The sequence below is a fragment of the Lepidochelys kempii genome, chromosome 1 (genome assembly GCF_965140285.1).
Source record: "Lepidochelys kempii isolate rLepKem1 chromosome 1, rLepKem1.hap1, whole genome shotgun sequence".
Lineage (NCBI taxonomy): Eukaryota > Metazoa > Chordata > Testudines > Cheloniidae > Lepidochelys > Lepidochelys kempii.
In genome coordinates, this window is record NC_136380.1 from 226,727,947 (window position 1) to 226,747,935 (window position 19,989).

The 19,989-nt window shown below is 41.0% G+C and overlaps 2 protein-coding genes across 3 annotated transcripts in view; one reads left to right on the forward strand and one right to left on the reverse strand.

Annotated features, from left to right (window-relative positions):
- Positions 1 to 19,989, forward strand: part of WNT7B (Wnt family member 7B) — a 131,984-nt gene that overhangs the window by 88,450 nt on the left and 23,545 nt on the right. The window lies entirely within an intron of this gene.
- ATXN10 (ataxin 10) overlaps positions 851 to 19,989 on the reverse strand; it is a 338,097-nt gene continuing 318,958 nt past the window's right edge. Inside the window, exons 12-13 of the transcript XR_012155466.2 lie at positions 7,867 to 7,942; positions 851 to 1,016 (exon numbers count right to left, since the gene is read on the reverse strand). The gene's annotated coding sequence lies outside the window, so the exon portion shown is untranslated. The remainder of the gene's footprint in view (positions 1,017 to 7,866; positions 7,943 to 19,989) is intronic.

Here is a 19,989-nt window from a genome sequence, read left to right on the forward strand (position 1 = left end):
AGATTTCAAGAACTTATTGGAAATTCAGTGTTTTGCTGTATTACTTTGCCAACAGTTGTCTGGGTAAAGTCCACATTATTACCAGATTTGTGTTTTGGATATTCCTGTTATTTGTTCTACAAACGCCTCATCCACCTCCTCTTCCTGATTTGTTAGTCTATAGTAGACCTCTACCAAGACATCACCCCTCTTTTTTGCCCCCTTTATCTTTATGTAGAAATTCTGAACTGGTCTTCCTCCCACCTCCTTCTGCACCTCAGAACAAGTGTATAGACTCTTGATGTATAATGTAACACTTCTTCCCCTTTTACTCTGCCTGTCCTTCCGCAACAAGCTATACCTCTCTATATCAATATTCCAGTCCAGAGACGTATCCCACCAACTCTCTCTCTATGTAGGGATGGGGCTCAGCCAAAACCCCATTGATGAAATACTGGCCCCAGTGAAGTCAATGGGAGTTGTGAACACCCCTGACTTTTGAGTGGGTCCAGAATATAAATGCAGATCTGAATTTCAGTCTGATTCCTAGCTCTAAACGTTGCAAAGTAGAAGGCTGAAATATGGATTTAGTTTCATATTTTCAGTCTGGGCAAAACTTAAAATAAAAAAAATCCCTCTAACAACATTAAATTTAATTTCTCTACAGAAATACATATTCACAGAGTCAGATGGTAACTGATGTTATTGTAAGAAAAACAATTTATGGTAAAATAAAAAGTAATGCAGGTAAATAATTAATATATGAATAAATTAAAATCTATGCATGTTTGGGGGATACTAATGATATTACAAATCAGTTAAGCTTTACTCTTGTGGTTTCTAGGTCGTCAAAATCTCTTCCCTAGATGATAGGTTTGATCATCCAGTCCAACTCTCTACATCAGGCAGGAAAGACTAAACATAGCATTATAACTCATAACTGCATGTGTTGCATCCTCCCTTTTCTTCTCTGTTGTTTCACATGTATCCTATTTGGTAAACCATACGTTCTTCAATCAAAGTGCACTAAGCAGTATCTAGAAATAGTATGAAAAACACAATGTAATGCAGCATAAATTTATACCCATGTTGCAGAATAGTAATACAATGCAAATAAGTGCTACATATACACAAGACTCATCTTTTCAGCCACTTCTTTGTCTGACATAAGGCATTTTCTTTCCTTTCTTAAATAAAATAAGAGAAACAAAGAAAATGACTGCATCAGAGGTGTTTGTGTATATGCCTTGTGCATTTTGGTTTACGAACAAATGTTTTACCATTTTACCACAGGATCAGCTCACTGATCCATCCAACCTGCTAGCCTGCCTGTAGCAATAGACAGTTCTGTAGAATCCAAAAGAGTCCTCAAAATGAACAGACAAGTATGTTATTCTCTAATGAGGCAGAATTTCCTTCCTGAGCCCTGCACTTCCTTTTAGCTAACACTCTGTGTGGCTCTGCAGCATGAGATTCGATTACCCATACCTTTATTTTATTTCTGTTTTAATAATATACAGTATAGCCATCACCATGACATCCAAATTATTATTATTAGGGACATAAAGGAACAATCAAATCAGACTAAAAAAAAAGAAGAGAGAATGAGAAGGCAGTGCCATAGAACACCTGAAAAGATAAGCCTTGCATTGCATTCCATTCTGAGACATGCACTGTGCTTTTAGGGTTGCTCTATCCTCTAAGGCCCCAATTCAGCAAAGCACTTGAAGTCCATCCCTGTTCAGCATATTTTTAATTTTAAGCACATGCTGAAATTTTTTGATCCATAGGAATATCTTGATGAATTGGAGTTTACAAATTAACAAATTTGGGAGGAGATTCTCAGCTGGTGGTAATTGTCAGTTTCTGCCTCGTACACTCTAATCAGAACTGAGAGTCTGACTCTGGTCAGAACTGACCTTAGCATTTGTGGGTGGGCCTGGGAAACAACTTTTAGTCTCTCTCAAATGCAGAGGCATCTTGAGAATTTGGGGATGGGTAAATAAGAGAATGCTTAGGGACAGAACTCCAACCAAATTTTAAGTAAAAGCTGTGTTTGGATGGGCAGGTTCTCTTTGGAAAACTGTTTGCACCCCAGAAACCCCATGAGTACACAGAGGGTAGGGAGGAGGAATCTCCAACTATTCATACAAGAAATGCAGACTGGCTCTGAAATCAATTAATAATTTAAAAGAAATTGCCCTCAGGTTTAAAAGCTTTGGGCAATATAAACACAAAGTCAGGAACGCATTTTACCCATAGGCAATATTTTATAGCTATTCCTCTGCCTCCCTGCGACAGCAGGAAACCCTGCCCTCATCCAGCTGAACCTCCATCCCATTCAGGGGAGGTTTCCATGCAAGGTCGTGTTTGACAGGGTCAGCATTATCTTGTGGGTTCTGAGGGGAATGATGTCACAGAGAGTGGCGATCCTGCTTCTGCCGCAAAATTAAGGGGTTTCAAACCACTGAGGGAGAAAAAGTGGTGAGTTCTAAAAATCTCCCCCACCTTCTGTTTTTAATGTCCATTTTTGACTGCTACCCATGAGGCTTTGCCACCTCTCCGTATGCTGTTCAAGGGGATGATTTGGCCCTCAGATAAGGTTGTGCATAAACACTCCCTATGCCAAACATGGACATTTTCCCTCAGTTAATGGTCTTGTCACCTACAGTAAGCATACACCTTCAGAGACCCAAAAAAATCACAAGAAAAGAAATCTTAAATCTGAAGGCTTTGTGACAAAGCATTAAATGCCACAACCCCGGAGCTAAGTGCAGATTAAAAATAGCAAAACAACCCACCACTGATATCTAAGAATTTAAAAGCAATTGGGAGTTCAAAATTAGCACCAGACTGAGCTCCTCTTTGGCAAGGGACTGACATACACTTCAACTGAAAGGGCAGCCACAGAACCCACCAACCAATAAAGTTGCTTCCCCCTGCTACTCGGTCTGAGTTGCAATCTAAATTAAATGTATTTGAAACATGAACCTGTCCATCAGTTATACTATACTGTTACATTTAATGTTGAGATTGTTTTCCATATTTACAATGGAAGCCTTTAAGCTGTTACAACTCAGGGTGAATTGAGAGAGAGAGAGAGAGAACTTCAGTAATGGTGAATGGCTATGGGACAGTTCAACAAATGGTAGTGATCAGTACTGGGCAATTGGGGAGGGGTATTTGGTAAGGGGGTTAGTTCAGGGCACTAACAGATGGTTAACTGGTGGGGAGTATTTAGAATCAGGACATTCATAGGGGTAGCATTGATGGAGAAGTCAGCATTGTGGAAGGTTACCAACACCAATAACCCAAGCAGAAATGTGTGGAACCTTGTGATAGGTGACTAATAAAAGTCATGGTGTTTACCTCAAATGTGTACTGGTTTTCTCTTCTCTATATATATCAGCATTTGTGGTAAATTAACCCCCCCCCCACACACACACACACACACACTCTGCTAAGGGTTATATTCCCCGATAAACACATTTTTAGATTTTCTGTAGCTATAACAAAGCAAGATCTTGCTTGTATTCCACATTGATTTGACCTAAATGTCATAGTATGATAACTAGGACAACAACATGAACAAGACTTGGGCATGTACTAATTCCCCATCTTCCTTTTTCCCTATTTTCTCAAGATAATTTAAAAAGATGTAGGCTATTAGCAATCTCCCCCCCATAAATTATAAAAGACTAGGGAAGAAGAAAACATTGTGGTGATTGGATTTTCTCAATTTCTTTGCAAAGACCTGCAATATTGCTTTGTTTTTCATTAGTATGCTTTATAGAATTCCATAGAAAAAGAACTTGAAATAGTATTAGGGAATTATTTTTTAAACCATGATGTGACCAGTAGAGAAGAGTTTGAAGTAAAAGTTGCTTTTGGGTAAAGATCAACAGCATCATCAGTTTGATTAAAGGTTGATTAAACTTGCTCTAAATAAATAAAATAATTCTCCTCCCTCTCTGTCTCAATCTCTCACCCAAACTGAACTGATGTTCAATAAATTTTCCTACCTTTTCATTTTCACCTGCTCCTGCACTTCCTGGTTCAATCTGGGGAAAGATCGTCTTATGGTTGAACCACAGACTGGGAAACCTGGGTTCAATTCCCAGCTCTGCCAGAGACTTCCTGTGCGACCGTGGGCAAGTCATCTCAGCTCTCTAAACCACAGTTTCCCCATCTTTGACATCAGATGATAATTCTAATCTAAGTGGGGAGCAGTGAGGCTTAATTTATGTTCGTAAAATGCTCTGACATCTGACATCGTCAAATGAAAGGCGTTCTATAAATGTAATGTCTTATTACCTGAACAGTTAGCAGCAGGGAAGAAATACCATGAAAGGTATCATGAACTTTGTGCCCTGCCTGAGAGCAGGACTACTGTAAAATCCCATGAGAAAGCCTGGTCTAATGAGATTTCCAGCCTAGTTTCTGTAGGCAAGAAGTTTGTATACTCTGGATCAGTATCCATAAAGACAGAACTCTACTTCACAAAGTTTGCCTATTACTGGTATTTGTAAGGCATGTACAAAAAATAGAGGGACAGAACAAAGGCCACAGGGAAAGAAACTAGTGATTACTGTATACTCACTGTTCTATCTCTGTGCTGTCATTCTCTGAGTAACTCTTACTGTCCAAGAAATTCTTTTTCTAGCTACTGGTGCACAGTGACATTCTGACATTAGCAGTGAGGCTTGAACATTTTCTCTTCTTTTCCTTTCTGTCTCTGATTTACTTTTACTTCAGCACTTCAGTAATGCTGAAACCATGTTCCATTCTCTTTTGTTTGCTTTTCTCTTGTCCACTGATCAACTGTGTTGCTTTATTACAGACACTGTAATATTAACTACAATATAAACAGAAGCTCTTAGCAGGAGAGTTTGCTGGGATTTCCCTGACCTATTACACAACAGGATTTTCCACAGCAACACTTTTGTATTTGTTTTCAGGGATTAGTGGCAATATTCCACATACTACTGACATAATGAGGCATAAGGGTCACACAATAAAGGCCAGAAACTGGTTTTTTACAGGATCCCAGACATACTGCATTACTGGGGATGTACGCTATAATATTGAAAGGCGACGGATTATGCCCAAAATTGAGAGCCAAGTAAAGCTGTCTGCAGGTCCATACACAGCATGGATTATTTCCATGTGTACAGTACATTGTACAAAGTTAAATTCAAAGTGATTGCCTTGAATGTTTTTTATAGCATGTTGTCACTTTATGGTACACAGAGTAACATTACATCATGTGAGAGAATAAAACACAACTTGGTACAATGTAGCCTAATCCAGACTTTTCACGTGAAACATTTGTTTTGTTTTGGTTTTAAGACATTTGCCTTTCAAACTGGTTTGTTTTAATTAGAGATCAACCTGAACCACAAAAGATGGATTTGAACTTTCCCAGAGTTCAGTGGTGTTCAGATCTGGCTTTTGGTTTGGCCCATCATCGAGAGAGGGGTCAGCTGCAAAGTTCAGATCTGGAGACAAATGTCGCCAAAGTGCGGGGCTGTTGAGATTGTTTGGAGTTTTGATTCAGTGCCATCTCTAATTGTAATGGTGGTTTTTGGAATAGAGACACTTGCTAAAACTTTTTAAAAAATGGTTATTTAATCAGTGGCTGGAAGTTTGGTGTTAATATAAAACCAATTATTTAATTGTTAGTATATCACTGAAATGGACTGGGTGTACTATTTCTGGTGAGAGGTGGGGTCAAACCACAACGACTGGGTCCATGCCTCAAGTCTGAACACCCTGAAGTTCTAGGGTGTTTGCAGCTGAGGTTTGGTTAAAGCAAGCCTCGTCTCCACTTCTGAGATATTCCTCCTGAAAACATCTGGTAGTTCTATGCAGACTAGAGTATTATTTCCTCATCCTTCAAATGGTTTAATTTCTGGATTAAAGGAGTATGAAGACTGTTAACTCATAACTTCTGTATCTACTTGTCTCTTGTCTTTTACTGAAATTGTAGAAGACAAGAGGGGCAGAGACCATCCTTTTGTTCTGTGTTTGTACAGCATCTAGTACAATGGGGCCCTAGTCCATGACAGGAACTCCTAGATATTGCCACAATAAATTAAAAAATGTATACAACTGATCTGAAACAATGACTGCATATGGGCATATTGGTCCACATAGAGTAAGAGGCAACCCAATCTGTTTTCATTAAGTTTGAAAATATTCAAACAACTCTTTTCTGAGTCCCCTCACTTTCTAGTCCAGTCAGGACCAAAGCATAGGAGGTGAAATACAGTACACTCCCATTTATCCAAATATCCTAGTTATCCAAATCCACAGTGTATCCTCCATATAGATCTATGCTAGTTAACCACCCACAAATAACTTCTCAGTTACCTCTTAGTGTGAATTAATGGCTCTGTACTTGTAATGCTTAATACTTGGTATTTATGAAAGTAAAAAACAACAACTTTGAGTTTATTAAAATACCAGAATTGTATTAAAGTCACCAGGAATATAATTTTAATACAATTCCGGTATTTTAATAACTCAAAGGTTTTTTTTACTCTTTAATAAGTACAAAGTATTAAGCATTAGAAGTACAAAACAGTTGATTAGCACTAATAGATGCTAAGAGACTAACTGAGAAGCTATTAAGTGATTTAGGGCATGTCTTCACTACCGGAGTAAGTCAATCTAAGTTACGCTACTCCAGCTACATGAATAACGTAGCTGGAGTTGAAGTAGCATAGGTCGACTTACCCCGGTATCTTCACTGAGCTGCGTCAATGGGAGACTGTCTCCCAACTGCTTACTTTACTCTTCTCAGGGAGCTGGAGTACTGGAGTTGACCGGAGAGTGCACTACCATAGATTTAGTGGGTCTTCACTAGACTTGCTAAGTCAACACCCGCTGCATCAATTGCAGCGGCGTCGATCTCCCCGGTAGTGAAGACAAGACCGAACGAACATAGGCCTACATGCAGTGAAACTGCTGCTCAAAATAGCACTTCCGTCTATCTGAACACCCAGTTATCTAAGTTTTGGATGTCCTCCAGGCCATTCAGATAAATGTGAGTGTACTGTACTGCAAAAAAAAGTTGCTCTTGTGAGATTTCCAGACCCATTTTGCAAACCAAGAGGACTGCATAAGCACCCAAACGTTTGTGTATTTATCCAAAATTCAGAATTTTTCAAAGTAATGAATGATACATTTATTCTTTTAAACAGAGAAAATGGTATATTTATTTTTCTGAAGTGAGAAAACATTTCCACAAATATTTGTTCAAATTTGAAAGCAAATTTTGATTTGACCCTATTCAAAACCCTTTCTTGCTTGCTTTCCACAAAATTTGACTTAGTTACAATGAATTCTCAAGAGAAACAAATTTAAAGCTCAAATTTAAGGGCATTCACATTGTATGTTCATTTGTAAAATTTGCAAGTCATGCTGTGTTAGTTATATAAGCCATCCAACCAGGCAACAGAAACAATAGCATATAACTTATGTAACCAGTTGACTATTCATAGCACATTGTTAATGAAAAATCTGCAGAATTAGTCACTGAAGAAATCTGAGAATGATTTCAAAACACCAACATCTGAGAATTTTGTGATACGTTCATTATTTATAAAAGAAAAGAAAAAGCTAAATTCAAATATATTATTTGTTGCATATTCATCCATCACTACATGTGACATTCCAGAAAATAAGATCTGGTAACACCCTAAACAAATATCTGTCTCAGATAGCCTGGGCTCAAAAAGATAAATATCCCTAAGTTATTCAGAATGAAATGCCATTTTATAATTCTTTAGAAGACTATATTAGAACCTCCTGATCACATCCTTTTACTGTAAGATTAGAGCTGAAATCCAGCGTGAGTTTTTACATTAAAAGTTTGGTACTTACCTCCCACCTAGTTCAGAAATTTCATGGCTGGGCAGACAGTGTTTTTCTTTTCAGACACATTTATTCTTTTTCAGACCTAGGTGGAATAGAATAGAATTATAATATGACAAGCTAGGAAAATTTACTAAAATAAGTGTCACTGTGTGGAGCATAACCTTTTCATCCTAATTATTAAGACTAATAGAGGACCTTTCTGTTTTTAATCTAATATTTTCCAAAACAAAATATAATACAGGATAATGTAGAAATATTAAGATAGAATGGATGCTATCAGCATTTTGGGGCTAAATTCTCATTTGCACTAAGGTCCCTTTACACCACTGTAGCAATTAAATGTACACTCACTTTAAAGCCCCTTCACACTGTCAGACTGGACAAAGAGGTCTTATTGCAAATAAGAATCACTCATGTTATGTTTATCGCATACTGATATTTACCCATTCCTTATATACAAATAGGTAATACTGCAGATACTGCAGTAAATTTAACTACTGCCAGGAGTTAACTCAAAATTTCAATGACACCCAATTAAACATTTAAATTCTATAAACACAAAGTACTAGATTCTGAGCAGGTGCAAAAATCAGTACAGCTCTGACCCAAAATGAATTTTTCTACAACACCTACTGCTAACTGCATGACACCAAAATGATATGTTCAATACACATACCTACAACAAATACAGTAATTATCTACCTCTGAGAAAATGGACCATATGCCTTGAACAATTCTTCTTTGTTATGCTGGTTAATCCTAAAAGTTACCATTTCAATATATTAGCCAGATCTATAAAACCATCTTATCACTCTACATTCTCATTATATTACACCTTTGCTGTGCAGACCTCTGTTATGTAGTTTACACAGAGCAGATTTTTTTCCTTTACAGCATACATAGAAAGGCATGACATTTCATCCAAAAATGTGTGCACTGTGGAGGAACCCTAAAGGAAATTGAAACAGTTCACATCTAGTGCTCAAAATCTCTAAACAGTTACGATGAATTTTAGTTCCAGCTTTCACCATTTCAACTGTTCTCAAATTTGTTCTACAGAATATTGGTTGGGTTGCATGACCCTTGCTAGTAGATTTCCAACAAGTTCCTAGCCTATAATTTTCTACCAATGCAATGTAACAATTTAGAGGACTGATTCTTCAGTCCTTACTCAGACAGAATTGTCCAAGGACTCCCACTGTCTTCTAAAATTAGTATTAATAACTTTTTTTTATTTGTTTTTGCGGACATAGAAATTTTTCAATAGGCAACACCATCTTGACACCAGTAGTATGCTGAACCCAATGCAAACAACTTGTAACAAAGATTACTAGCCTTTCTTTCTTTAATCAGCTATTCTAGAGTGTTCCTCTCCATTAATTAGTGGAAGAGGTAATAATGCACTATATGTCTAAAAAGAAACCATTTCCCTTATAAATGGGGTTAACTTTGCATACTGGAAATGCAGGCCTCTCATTTGAAATCAACAGTATCTCATATGCAAAAACTTTCTAGAGGACCGGATTTCCTTGTGATTGCAATTCCATTGTAACTGTTTATGAAAGGATTTATTTGCAAAATCAATACATTTCAAGGACTGTGCTAGTTTTCATAGGACTTAAAAAAAAGAGTGTGTGGACACAGGCCAGTGCATGCACAAAAAATACTTACACCATACAATAAGGTGTTAGATTCTAGAATCTTGCACCAGGGTGAAGAGCCATTCTGCTGCTTCACACTGGTTGCAAGAGTAAATGTGTCCCATTCGCTGCAATCCAGGATAAAAAAGGTATTAGGCTATGTCTACACTAGCACGGATGTCAGCAAAACTTTTGGCCCACAGGGGTGTGAAAAAATCACCCCCCTGAGCACCATAAATTTTGCCAGCATAAGTGCTCGTGTGCACAGCGCTACGTTGGCAGGAGACGCCCTCCCGCCGATATAGGGTGAATAGATAGCAAGTGTGAAAAACTGGGACAAGGGATGGGGCGTAACAGATGCCTATATAAGACAAAGCTCCAAATATAGGGACTGTCCCTATAAAACTGGGATATCTGGTCACCCTACGCAGGTATAGCCACATCCGCAATTTGAGCTGGTTTTATTATGTCAAGAGGAGAGCTCTCTCCTGTCTGCATAACGTGGCTACATGAGCGATCTTACAGCAGCACAACTGTATTGGTCAACCTGGGCCTCTGTAAGCTTGTAATTGTAGACTTGGCCTTAGAGTGTCTTTTTGAGCCAGAGGGAACTAGGAGGGGGAAGAAGATGAAAACATTTACCACCATGACTGGTAAAACAGCTAGGACTGTTCCTGACTGGATTATTCCATTAAAATGTCCCAGTTCATAGAATCATAGAATATCAGGGTTGGAAGGGACCTCAGGAGGTCATCTAGTCCAACCCCCTGCTCAAAGCAGGACCAATCCCTAACTAAATCATCCCAGCCAGGGCTTTGTCAAGCCTGACCTTAAAAACTTCTAAGGAAGGAGATTCCACCACCTCCCTAGGTAACACATTCCAGTGCTTCACCACCCTCCTAGTGAAAAAGTTTTTCCTAATATCCAACCTAAACCTCCACCACTGCAACTTGAGACCATTGCTCCTCGTCCTGTCATCTGACACCACTGAGAACAGTCTCGATCCATCCTCTTTGGAACCCCCTTTCAGGTAGTTGAAAGCAGCTATCAAATCCCCCTCATTCTTCTTTTCCGCAGACTAAATAATCCCAGTTCCCTCAGCCTCTCCTCATAAGTTATATGCTCCAGCCCCCTAATCATTTTTGTTGCCCTTCGCTGGACTCTTTCCAATTTTTCCACATCCTTCTTGTAGAGTGGGGCCAAAAACTGGACACAGTACTCCAGATGAGGCCTCACCAATGCCAAATAGAGAGGAATAATCACGTCCCTCGGTCTACTGGCTATACGCCTACTTATACAGCCCCAAATGCCATTAGCCTTCTCGGCAACAAGGGCACACGATTGACTCTCATCCAGTTTCTCGTCCATTGTAACCCCTTTTCTGAAGAATTTCTGTATAGCCACTTGGTCCCTAGTCTGTAGCAGTGCATGGGATTCTTCCATCCTAAGTGCAGGACTCTGCACTTGTCCTTGTTGAACCTCATCAGATTTCTTTTGGCCCAGTCCTCTAATTCGTCTAGGTCCCTCTGTATCCTATCCCTACCTTTCAGTGTATCTACCTCTCCTCCCAGTTTAGGGTCATCTGCAAACTTATTGAGGGTGCAATCTACGCCATCCTCCAGATCATTAATGAAGATATTGAACAAATAGTTGCTTAGGTCAAATGTATGGTACAGCTTTTATTGTGGATATCTGATTTTATCAACAAAGGATATGTTTCTGCTAAAAGTAAATTCTCAAGTGGGGAGAAATGGTTTGCAAATTGGTGATAGCATTTTGTTATATAACTGACAATTTTTTGAAGTCTAAGAGTGCACTTTGAAAGCATAAGAGAGGACAAAATAATCAGGAGGCATAACAACATAACAGTTTGACAATATTAATGACCATGTCGTATATCATTATTATGACATTGTCATTAAGACAGTATAGGCATTTCTCTTTTTCAGATTAACTACACCTTTACACTCCTGTGCTGTTTACTGATGATCCGTACCAGACATTTGTTCACTTTTGTCTAAGACTTTATGGGCTCTAGAAAACTCTTGGCAACTACACACACAGCTAAGAACTCATATGGCTTCCATCGCCAAGAAACTAAGCACCATACAATTTCAACGTATTTATCCTAGCAACACCTCTGGGAGGTAGGGCAGTGCTATGATCCCTATTTTACAGATGGGTAACTGAGGCACAGAGAGGCTAAGTAACTTGTCCAAGATCACACAAAGACTGCGGCAGGCAGGGAATTGAACTGAGGTCTGCTAAGTTCTCGACTAGCACCCTAACCACTGGCCCATTCTTCTTCTCTTCAATTAGCCTTACTCCTGAAAGGAAGGATGTTTTTGTTCTTAAGACATTGGACTGGAACTCCATTGGACTGGAACTCAGGAAGTCTGACTACAGTTCCCAGCTCTACTACTGATATTCTGAGTGACGCTAGGCCCCAATCCTGCAAAGAGAATCATACAGTTGGACAGCTCGGTGTGCTCACACAGTTTTCTTTGCTGGATAGAAGCCTTAATGTCTGTGCTTCAGTGAAACAGAGATACTATTTTCTTTCCATCACCCCCTGTACGTCTTGTCTATGCAGATGGTCAGCTCTTTGTGGCAGAGCCTGTCTCTTCTATGCACAATGCTTAGTACACAGGAGCACCAATTCAGTTGGGGTCTCTGGGTGCTAGTGCAATACAAATGATAACACAATTGTACTGGACCACTAAAAGACACTGCTCAGACCTATTCAAGTAACACTAGTGATATGACCAAAATCCACAACAACAAGGCATTTCAATGTTAGAGCTGCCATTCCATTCTGAGCGCACAGTAGTGTGCCTAGAAACTGCGGTTTAATACTTAGAACTATCCCTAATTCAGTGATCCTTTTAAAAGCTGTTATTATTTAACATGTTTCTACAGAAAGTGCCCAGGTGTGCATGGTGATTTACAAGACAATAAAGACATGACCACTGCCCGAAGGAATTTGTTATCCTGGTTACACATGACATAACATAATACAGAAAAAGATGACATCATGCAAACAGCAGTGAAGAATACATAAAATAAGATTCTGCCCAGTATACATCACTCTCATTTCATTGTTATTGCTTTAATTATTACAATATTTATTTCATTATTTAAATTAAATAAAATTAAAGTTGTCATAGCCAACAGTCCATACAACATGAGCCAATGATAGGGCTAGAGGTCCTAATTAAAATTAATGGGAGTTGACAGTGCTCGGCACCTTGCAAGAATTGGGTCCATAGTGACTCAACTATAATGAAATTCCATTAATGGTAAAGTAGAACAAACAACTTAGACTGTTTTTATTCATGAAGAGCCTGATCCTGCAAGACCTTCACACATGGAACTCCCACTGACTTCAGTGATTTTGTGAGTCTCATTAGCATGGCCCTGTTACAGAGCACCAGGGTTTTTAAGGAGACAAGCTGAAAACTAATCTATTGTAAAAAATGGTGTTAAAAGTACTACTGCTGCCCCGAGGCTCTCTGTCAACTTTTGTGATATTAGAACCAGATTTTCCGATTTTTAAATGCTGTTTTCTCCGCTTTTGCTGTGTGAAATGCCCATGGAAAAAAGGGAAGTTCCATGCACAGAGCACTCATGGGACTGTAAGCACTGTTGATCCTGAATGAGTTAGTACATTTATTACTTATTATTATTACAACATTTGGCTTTACATAGTCCCTTTACGAATATCAAAGTGTTTTAGTATGCAGTATTGTTGTAGCCGCGTTGGTCATGGCAGTGGGTGAAAATTCCCCTGGGGGAGGCGAGCTCCTTGTCCTGCCTCTTCGGCCAACACTCCGTACCTGCTCTGCCCCAGGCCCTGCCCCCACCCACTGCTGACTCGCCACTCACCTCTTCACACCACACCCTGAGATCCTCCCTCCTCTCCCCTCCTCCCCCGCCCACCTGCAGCTCACTCACCTGCTGCTCGCTTCCTCACCCCCCGCTGGACCCCCACCACCACCTGCTGTGCAGCTGGCTCGCCCATCCTGCTGCTGCCCTCCCCCCACACACACACCCTCTCCCCTTTTCACCTTAAAGCACTAAACATTCCCCAAGGGAACTGAACAGGCAACAGGTATAGTTCAAGCCAGACAGATTCTCCTCTGCGTGGCAGGGAGTTCAGTGTATGCCAGTGGTTCTCAGACTTGTGTACTGATGACCCTTTTCATACAGCAAGCCGCTGAGTGCGACCCTCGCTTATACATTAAAAACACTTTCTTATATATTTAACACCATTATAAATGCTGGAGGCAAAGCGGGGCTTGGAATGGACGCTGACAGCTCGTGCCCCCCCATGTAATAACTTCACGACCCCCTGAGGGGTCCCGAGCCCCAGTTTGAGAACCCCTGGTGTATGCTGTATAGAGAGAGACAAAAAGCCAGACTACCTGTGCCAAACTGAAGCCGAATCTCTCCTTTTGAAAAAGTGCTGGTCATTGACAGCCTGCATCAAGGCAGTAGTTTATTACCTTTCTTACACAGAATTCCCTGCCAGACTCGTTTACTTAAACTGGGTTTGAATAAAACGACTAGATGAAGAAATAAACTCACTGGCTATGTCAGCTTCTCCTTGAGCCAGGTTAGCAGCTGTTTCTTCTGGGTACTGAGAATAACTGAAGGGTCATCATTTGGAAACTGTTTGTAACCCCAATAACGCATTTTCCTACAATATAAAAGCCAGCTGAAAGTGGCCAAAAGCTTCCTGGGCTTTGGCAAATGCTTGTTAAATGGCTTCATTACCACTTTAATGGTTTAAACCCTTTAACAGTTTCAGTGATCTCTGCTACTAGGTCCCTGGAAGGCTTTTTCACTGTGTAAAAAGAAAAGGAGGACTTGTGGCACCTCACTGCATCCCATGAAGTGAGCTGTAGCTCACAAAAGCTTATGCTCAAATAAATTTGTTAGTCTCTAAGGTACCACAAGTCCTCCTTTTCTTTTTGCAGATACAGACTAACACGGCTGCTACTCTGAAACCTATCACTGTGTAAAGTTACTCAGGGATCCCCTCTGTGGCAGGGCCTCCTAACTCTCCCCAACTCCCTGTGGCAGGGCCTCCTTTCCCCCCCCACAACTCCCTGCTTGCATTCTCTCTCTCTCTCTCTCACACACACACACACACACCCCATGCCCCACAGTGAGTGTGGGGTGAGGAGAGATGTGACTGGCAGCTGCGGGGACCTCGGAGGGGGGAAGGGGATGGGATGGAGGAGAGGAGAGGAGAGGAGGGGAAAGGAGGAAGATTCACTCCAGCAGCAGCAAGCCCTGGGAGCCTCAGGGAAGGGTCAGAGCAGGGAGGGGACAAGGCGGTGGCAGGGGGGAACAGGGCCCAGGTGTCAGGCGGCAGAGATGGCTGTGTTAGGGGAGGCAATGCCTCCCCTTTCCTATTATACCCGCCACCCATGGTCCCAGGATATTAGAGAGAGACAAGGTGGGTGAGGTAATATCTTTTATTAAACCAACTTTCAGGAGAGAGAGACAAACTTTCAAGCTTACAATGCCCCAGTTGCCCCAATAAGAACTAGGTGGGTGAAACCAGCCAATCACTACACTCTCAAATGAACGTACACAGGAAAATGATAAAAAAACAAAAGCACCCTATCACCTGTGGGTGAAAACTTTTCGCAAAGTGATCGCTCTATGTGTGACCTATCAGTCCTCAACATCAAAGGAAACCTGCTCAACACTTTCAAAAGACAAGTCTTGGTGTTTAAATTAATAACTTTGCTAGACACTAAAAAATCATGGACTGAACAGAGACACAATATTTATGGCTTATTACAATAACACACTAACAACCCCCCACTCCTCCCCAGTGACTGGATGGGTGTTAAGGGGCCACTTCACCTTGAATGGTCCCTTGAAATATGTGTTAACTAATTATGCTAAAAAATCGGTTCCACCTTGTATTTTGCTGTGACTCTCTGAGTATGTTTCCCAGACCTGAAGAAGAGCTCTGTGTAAGAGAAAAATCTCGTCTCTCACATCAACAGAAGTTGGTCCAATAAAAGATATTACCTTGTCCCTCTCTAAAGTATTTTAAGGCTTACATTTTCTAACTCTCAACATCAGATGTTTCAAGTGGGGAACCAAAAAATTGAGGCATCTCAAATCATTAGTCATTTTCAAAGAGGTAGTTGTAGAAATATTACACCCCACAGCAAGTCATTAGTAGAGCCAGGAATAGAAGCCACACAGGAGTCTCTCCCTGTTCCAACTATTACTTCACAAATTATGCTTTAAAAGTATTAACAGCATTGTAAAAACACAGCAGAGTGTGACTGGGACACTCTGCACAGACTGTTCTCAATAGTACAATGCATTTGGAATCTTTCCTCTTACACTTTAGGCACTGTATATTATTTGAGTCATGGACCCTTTCATTCATTTAAACGAGTGCTTAGCACCATGTTTTGATAAACCTTTGACAAAGAAAAGCAGTAGTGCTCTTTGGATCAAAACTTTGCATTGCAAATTACCTCTATTGTAGGAATGAAACATAGGTTGTCTTTTAGCTCTGAGTTAACAAGAACAGTTTGCAAAAGCAAGTGAAAGATTGAATGTCGGTATTTTAAGGGTGAGATTTTTTTAAAGCACCCAACTCCCTTAGGTATTTTAAAAATCCTACCCTAAATTCATAGCTAATTCACCTAGCTCACATGAGCTGTTGAACAAAATCCACCCAATAACCAACTCCCAATGCATGGACTAAAACACAACAGAATTATGCACAGGTTTAAAAAAGAAATGTTGACAATAGCTTTTGGTTGTGAGCGGTTTATTGAATATGGTTAAGAGGCAAATTATTTGCGTTAGAAACAGACCATAAATTGTTGAAAGCCATATTACAGAAGCAATTGTGAAAAGCACCCCAAGATTAGAAAATGATCATGAACTTGGAAAAGTACTCAGTAAATGTGAAAAAACAGGCATAAAAAGCAAGTTCTTACAGTGGACATACTTCCAAGAGTACCTATAAATAGTGAAAGCAAGGGGCTGCAGGAAGAGAAGTGTGAAGTAAATATTACCTATATATTACCCATTTTTAAAAGAAAGCCTGACAAACCCAAATGAGCAACACAAAATTACCCAATTTTACAAGAACTTGAGAGAATAATTCTAGATGGCTGGCCAACAAAAAAACCCAGCACCTCCAAGCATAAAAAAGTGTTGGGACTCTAGAGATGAAAATGCTGCATAGGATGCAATTCTGTACATAGGACATCATGTCATAATAATACACAGCCTCAGGTTTGAACTACTAAGCATCATTTGCAGTGCCCACCCATGCATGAAATCTGCAATCAGTACAAGGAACAGAATGCAAAAGACCCACTGAAACCAAATGAAACTGACTGCATTTTGTCCAAAGTCAGGGCAGATTTATTTGAAACAAACAGGAAACAGTCTCCAAGGACTACTACTGATATATATATGTTTTTAACTTCAGCTGTTGCATATCAAGTATCAAAATTTGCATGACACAGGATTCAAGATAAGTTACTCACAGATGTTGGACTGCATTTTCAAGTGGCTCATTATAGCAAATCTTTTTGACATATCAGTTCAAGCACACCACACTTCAAGTCCTTACCATGCACAGTCAAGTAAGTGAACAGCAAAAGTAGTGCAATGTAACACACACCTTGACTAGAAAAGTGTCTGATATATTCAAGAGATCCATATTTAGCATGCCTAAAACGTCACTTGACACCTCAGAATGCCTTATTAAGATCACCAGCTCCGAAGTTCTTGGGCAAAAGATCAAATTCTTAATATCATCATCTAAAAGATTTTCTGAAACAGAGTATGTCTACACTGGAGTTGGGGGTATAATTTTCAGTTTAGGTACACACACATGCTAGCTCAATGAGAGCTAGTGCGCTAAAAAAAAGCAGTGTAAATATGACTACATGGGAGGAGCAATGGGCTAGTCCTCTTGAGTACTATCCCATCTGAAATCCATGACACAGACTTGGGGTGGTTAGCCCTTTCTGCTTCTCTCACTGCCCTGACTACACTGCTAATTTTAGCCCGAGTTGGAAATTACACCTTCAAGTGTGTTGACATACCTGCAGACAATTAACACTGAAGTAGTTTTTAAAAGACTATATGCCAGGAAACTGGAAAAAAATAAATACTGAAACAAAAATGTCAAACAGTTACTCCATATTGCAACTGGGAGAGAATATTAGATTTCAAACAGAAAGTGTCTGTCCAGGTAACATCTATACAATCTATACAATCCCACATCAAGTTCATGTGTTGTGTTAAAGGTAAGCTCTATAGGACATGGTGCACTGACAGGAGTAACACATGCTCACCCAGTCACTGACAATGAAAAACACCAGGAGCGGCAAACAAGCTCCAGATGGCAGGTCTGTCTGAGAAGTTTCCATATGATCAGAACTCCATTGAGGTTCAGAGTTAGTGGTTATTGACAGATATATAATAAGAGGCAAAATAATCCTCTCTTCTGTCAGGAAGTTTGGGGTCACCTATCTTGACCTTCACTGTAGAGGTCTCCCTTTGTGTGTTTTGTTAGTTGGCAGTATTCATTTGTAATTGTAGGGCTTTTTTCAGTTCAAGTTCTAGTTCATTTGATGTGATTGCTTTTTAGAAAGGGAAGGTGTAACAGCACCTTCTAACAGCAACAAGGGAAGGGATTCAGTGGATACTGACTTGTGACAGGGGTATAACCTTTGTAAACTTGACCCTGGTCATATGACCCTTGTCATAAAGCGGCATGAGGACTGTTAAGTTGAGTGGCTTTGATCTTCCTCTTAGAGATCCAATGTGCACCCTTAATTCAACTGTTCTTCACTTGATCACAAGTCAGGCATCCTGAAATTAACACTTAAACAGGTTAGTCTTCTACAAGTCTATATAGAGCACTATCTGGCTTTTGAACAGAATAAAGAATATGTATATATTCTGCTGACCCAAACTGGTTATATAGTACTTACCATGTTGAGTTATTTGGCTGTTGTGTAGCTGTTTCCCTTAACCTTGGTTCTAAAGCAGAAGTGGGCAAACTACTGCCTGCGGGACCATCCTGCCTGGCCCCTGAGCTCCTGGCCCAGGACGCTCGCCCCTGGCCCCTCCCCCGATGTTCCCCTCTCCCCCCAGCCTCAGCTCACTGCGCTGCTGGAGCAGTGCTCTGGGCTGTGAGCTCCTGGGGTAGCACAGCTGCAGAGCCGTGGCCTGACCCGGTGCTCTGTGCTGCGCGACTGCCTGTCCTGGTGCAGCTGCACCGCCAGCCACCAGTGCTCCAGGCAGCGTGGTAAGGGGCCGGGGGCAGGGAGGTGGATAGAGGGCAGGGGAGCTCAGGGGCTGGTCGTGGACGGGATGTGGATAGGGGTCAGGGCGGTCAGAGGGTAGGGAACGGGGGGGGGGGGGGGGGGTTGAGTGGAGGCAGGGGTCATGGGGGGCAGTCAGGGGTGGAGGTTCCGGGGGGGTCACGGGACAGGGACAGGGAGCAGGAAGGGTGGGTGGGGCAGAGGTCCCAGAGGGGCAGTCAGGAAGGAGGAGGGGGGTTGGATGGTGTGGCAGGGTGCAGTTAGGGACAAGGGGTCCGGAGGCGGTCAGTGGACAGAGAGCAGGGGTGTGGATGGGGCAGCGGTCCCCGGGGGGCCGTCAGGGAACAGGGTGGGTTGGATGGGGCAGGAGTCCCTGGGGGCCTATCGGGGGCGTCGGATAGAGGGCGGGGGCCGGGCCATGCCTGGCTGTTTGGGGAGACACAGCCTCTGCTAACCAGCCCTCCATACAATTTCAGAAACCTGATGCAGCCCTCAGGCCAAAAAGTTTGCCCGCCCGTTCTAAAGTCACATTCAGACCATATTGTGGTTGACTGTGGTGATATAGCACATGTTCATAGAGAAAAGGGGGAACATGGTCTAAGGGGATATATTATTATCCCTCTCTTTTTCCTAATTTTTTGAGGTTAGAAGGTGAAGTTTGCTAAAAGTTATTCAGAGGCAGCTAGAAATTCCTTAAAGCCTGAAAATGCTTTAATCATTTAATTACTGAAGTTAGAGTTGTAGGTACCAAATAGCAACCATAAAGAAACTCTATCCATCCTTGTGTCAATCTTTTAGATTAAAATACTGCTGAATTAGTCCTATTTATAAACTACTGAAAATAAAAGGAGACAAAAAGACCTGATACAGAACCAATTAAAGACAGTGGAAAGATGATTTAGTTGGGGATTGGTCCTGTTTTGAGCAGGGGGTTGGACTAGATGACCTCCTGAGGTCCCTTCCAACCCTGATATTCTATGATTCTATAACTACCATTGACTTCTATGATCTTTGGATCAAGCTCAAAGAAAGAAATTTTTAATATTCTCTCTCAAAATTTCCAAAGTGCTCTTCAAAATGGTAAATAAAACATCAACCATAACATTATGAAATGCACTCAAAGATCTCCATCCATCCCTTCCTCGGGTGCTGTTGTT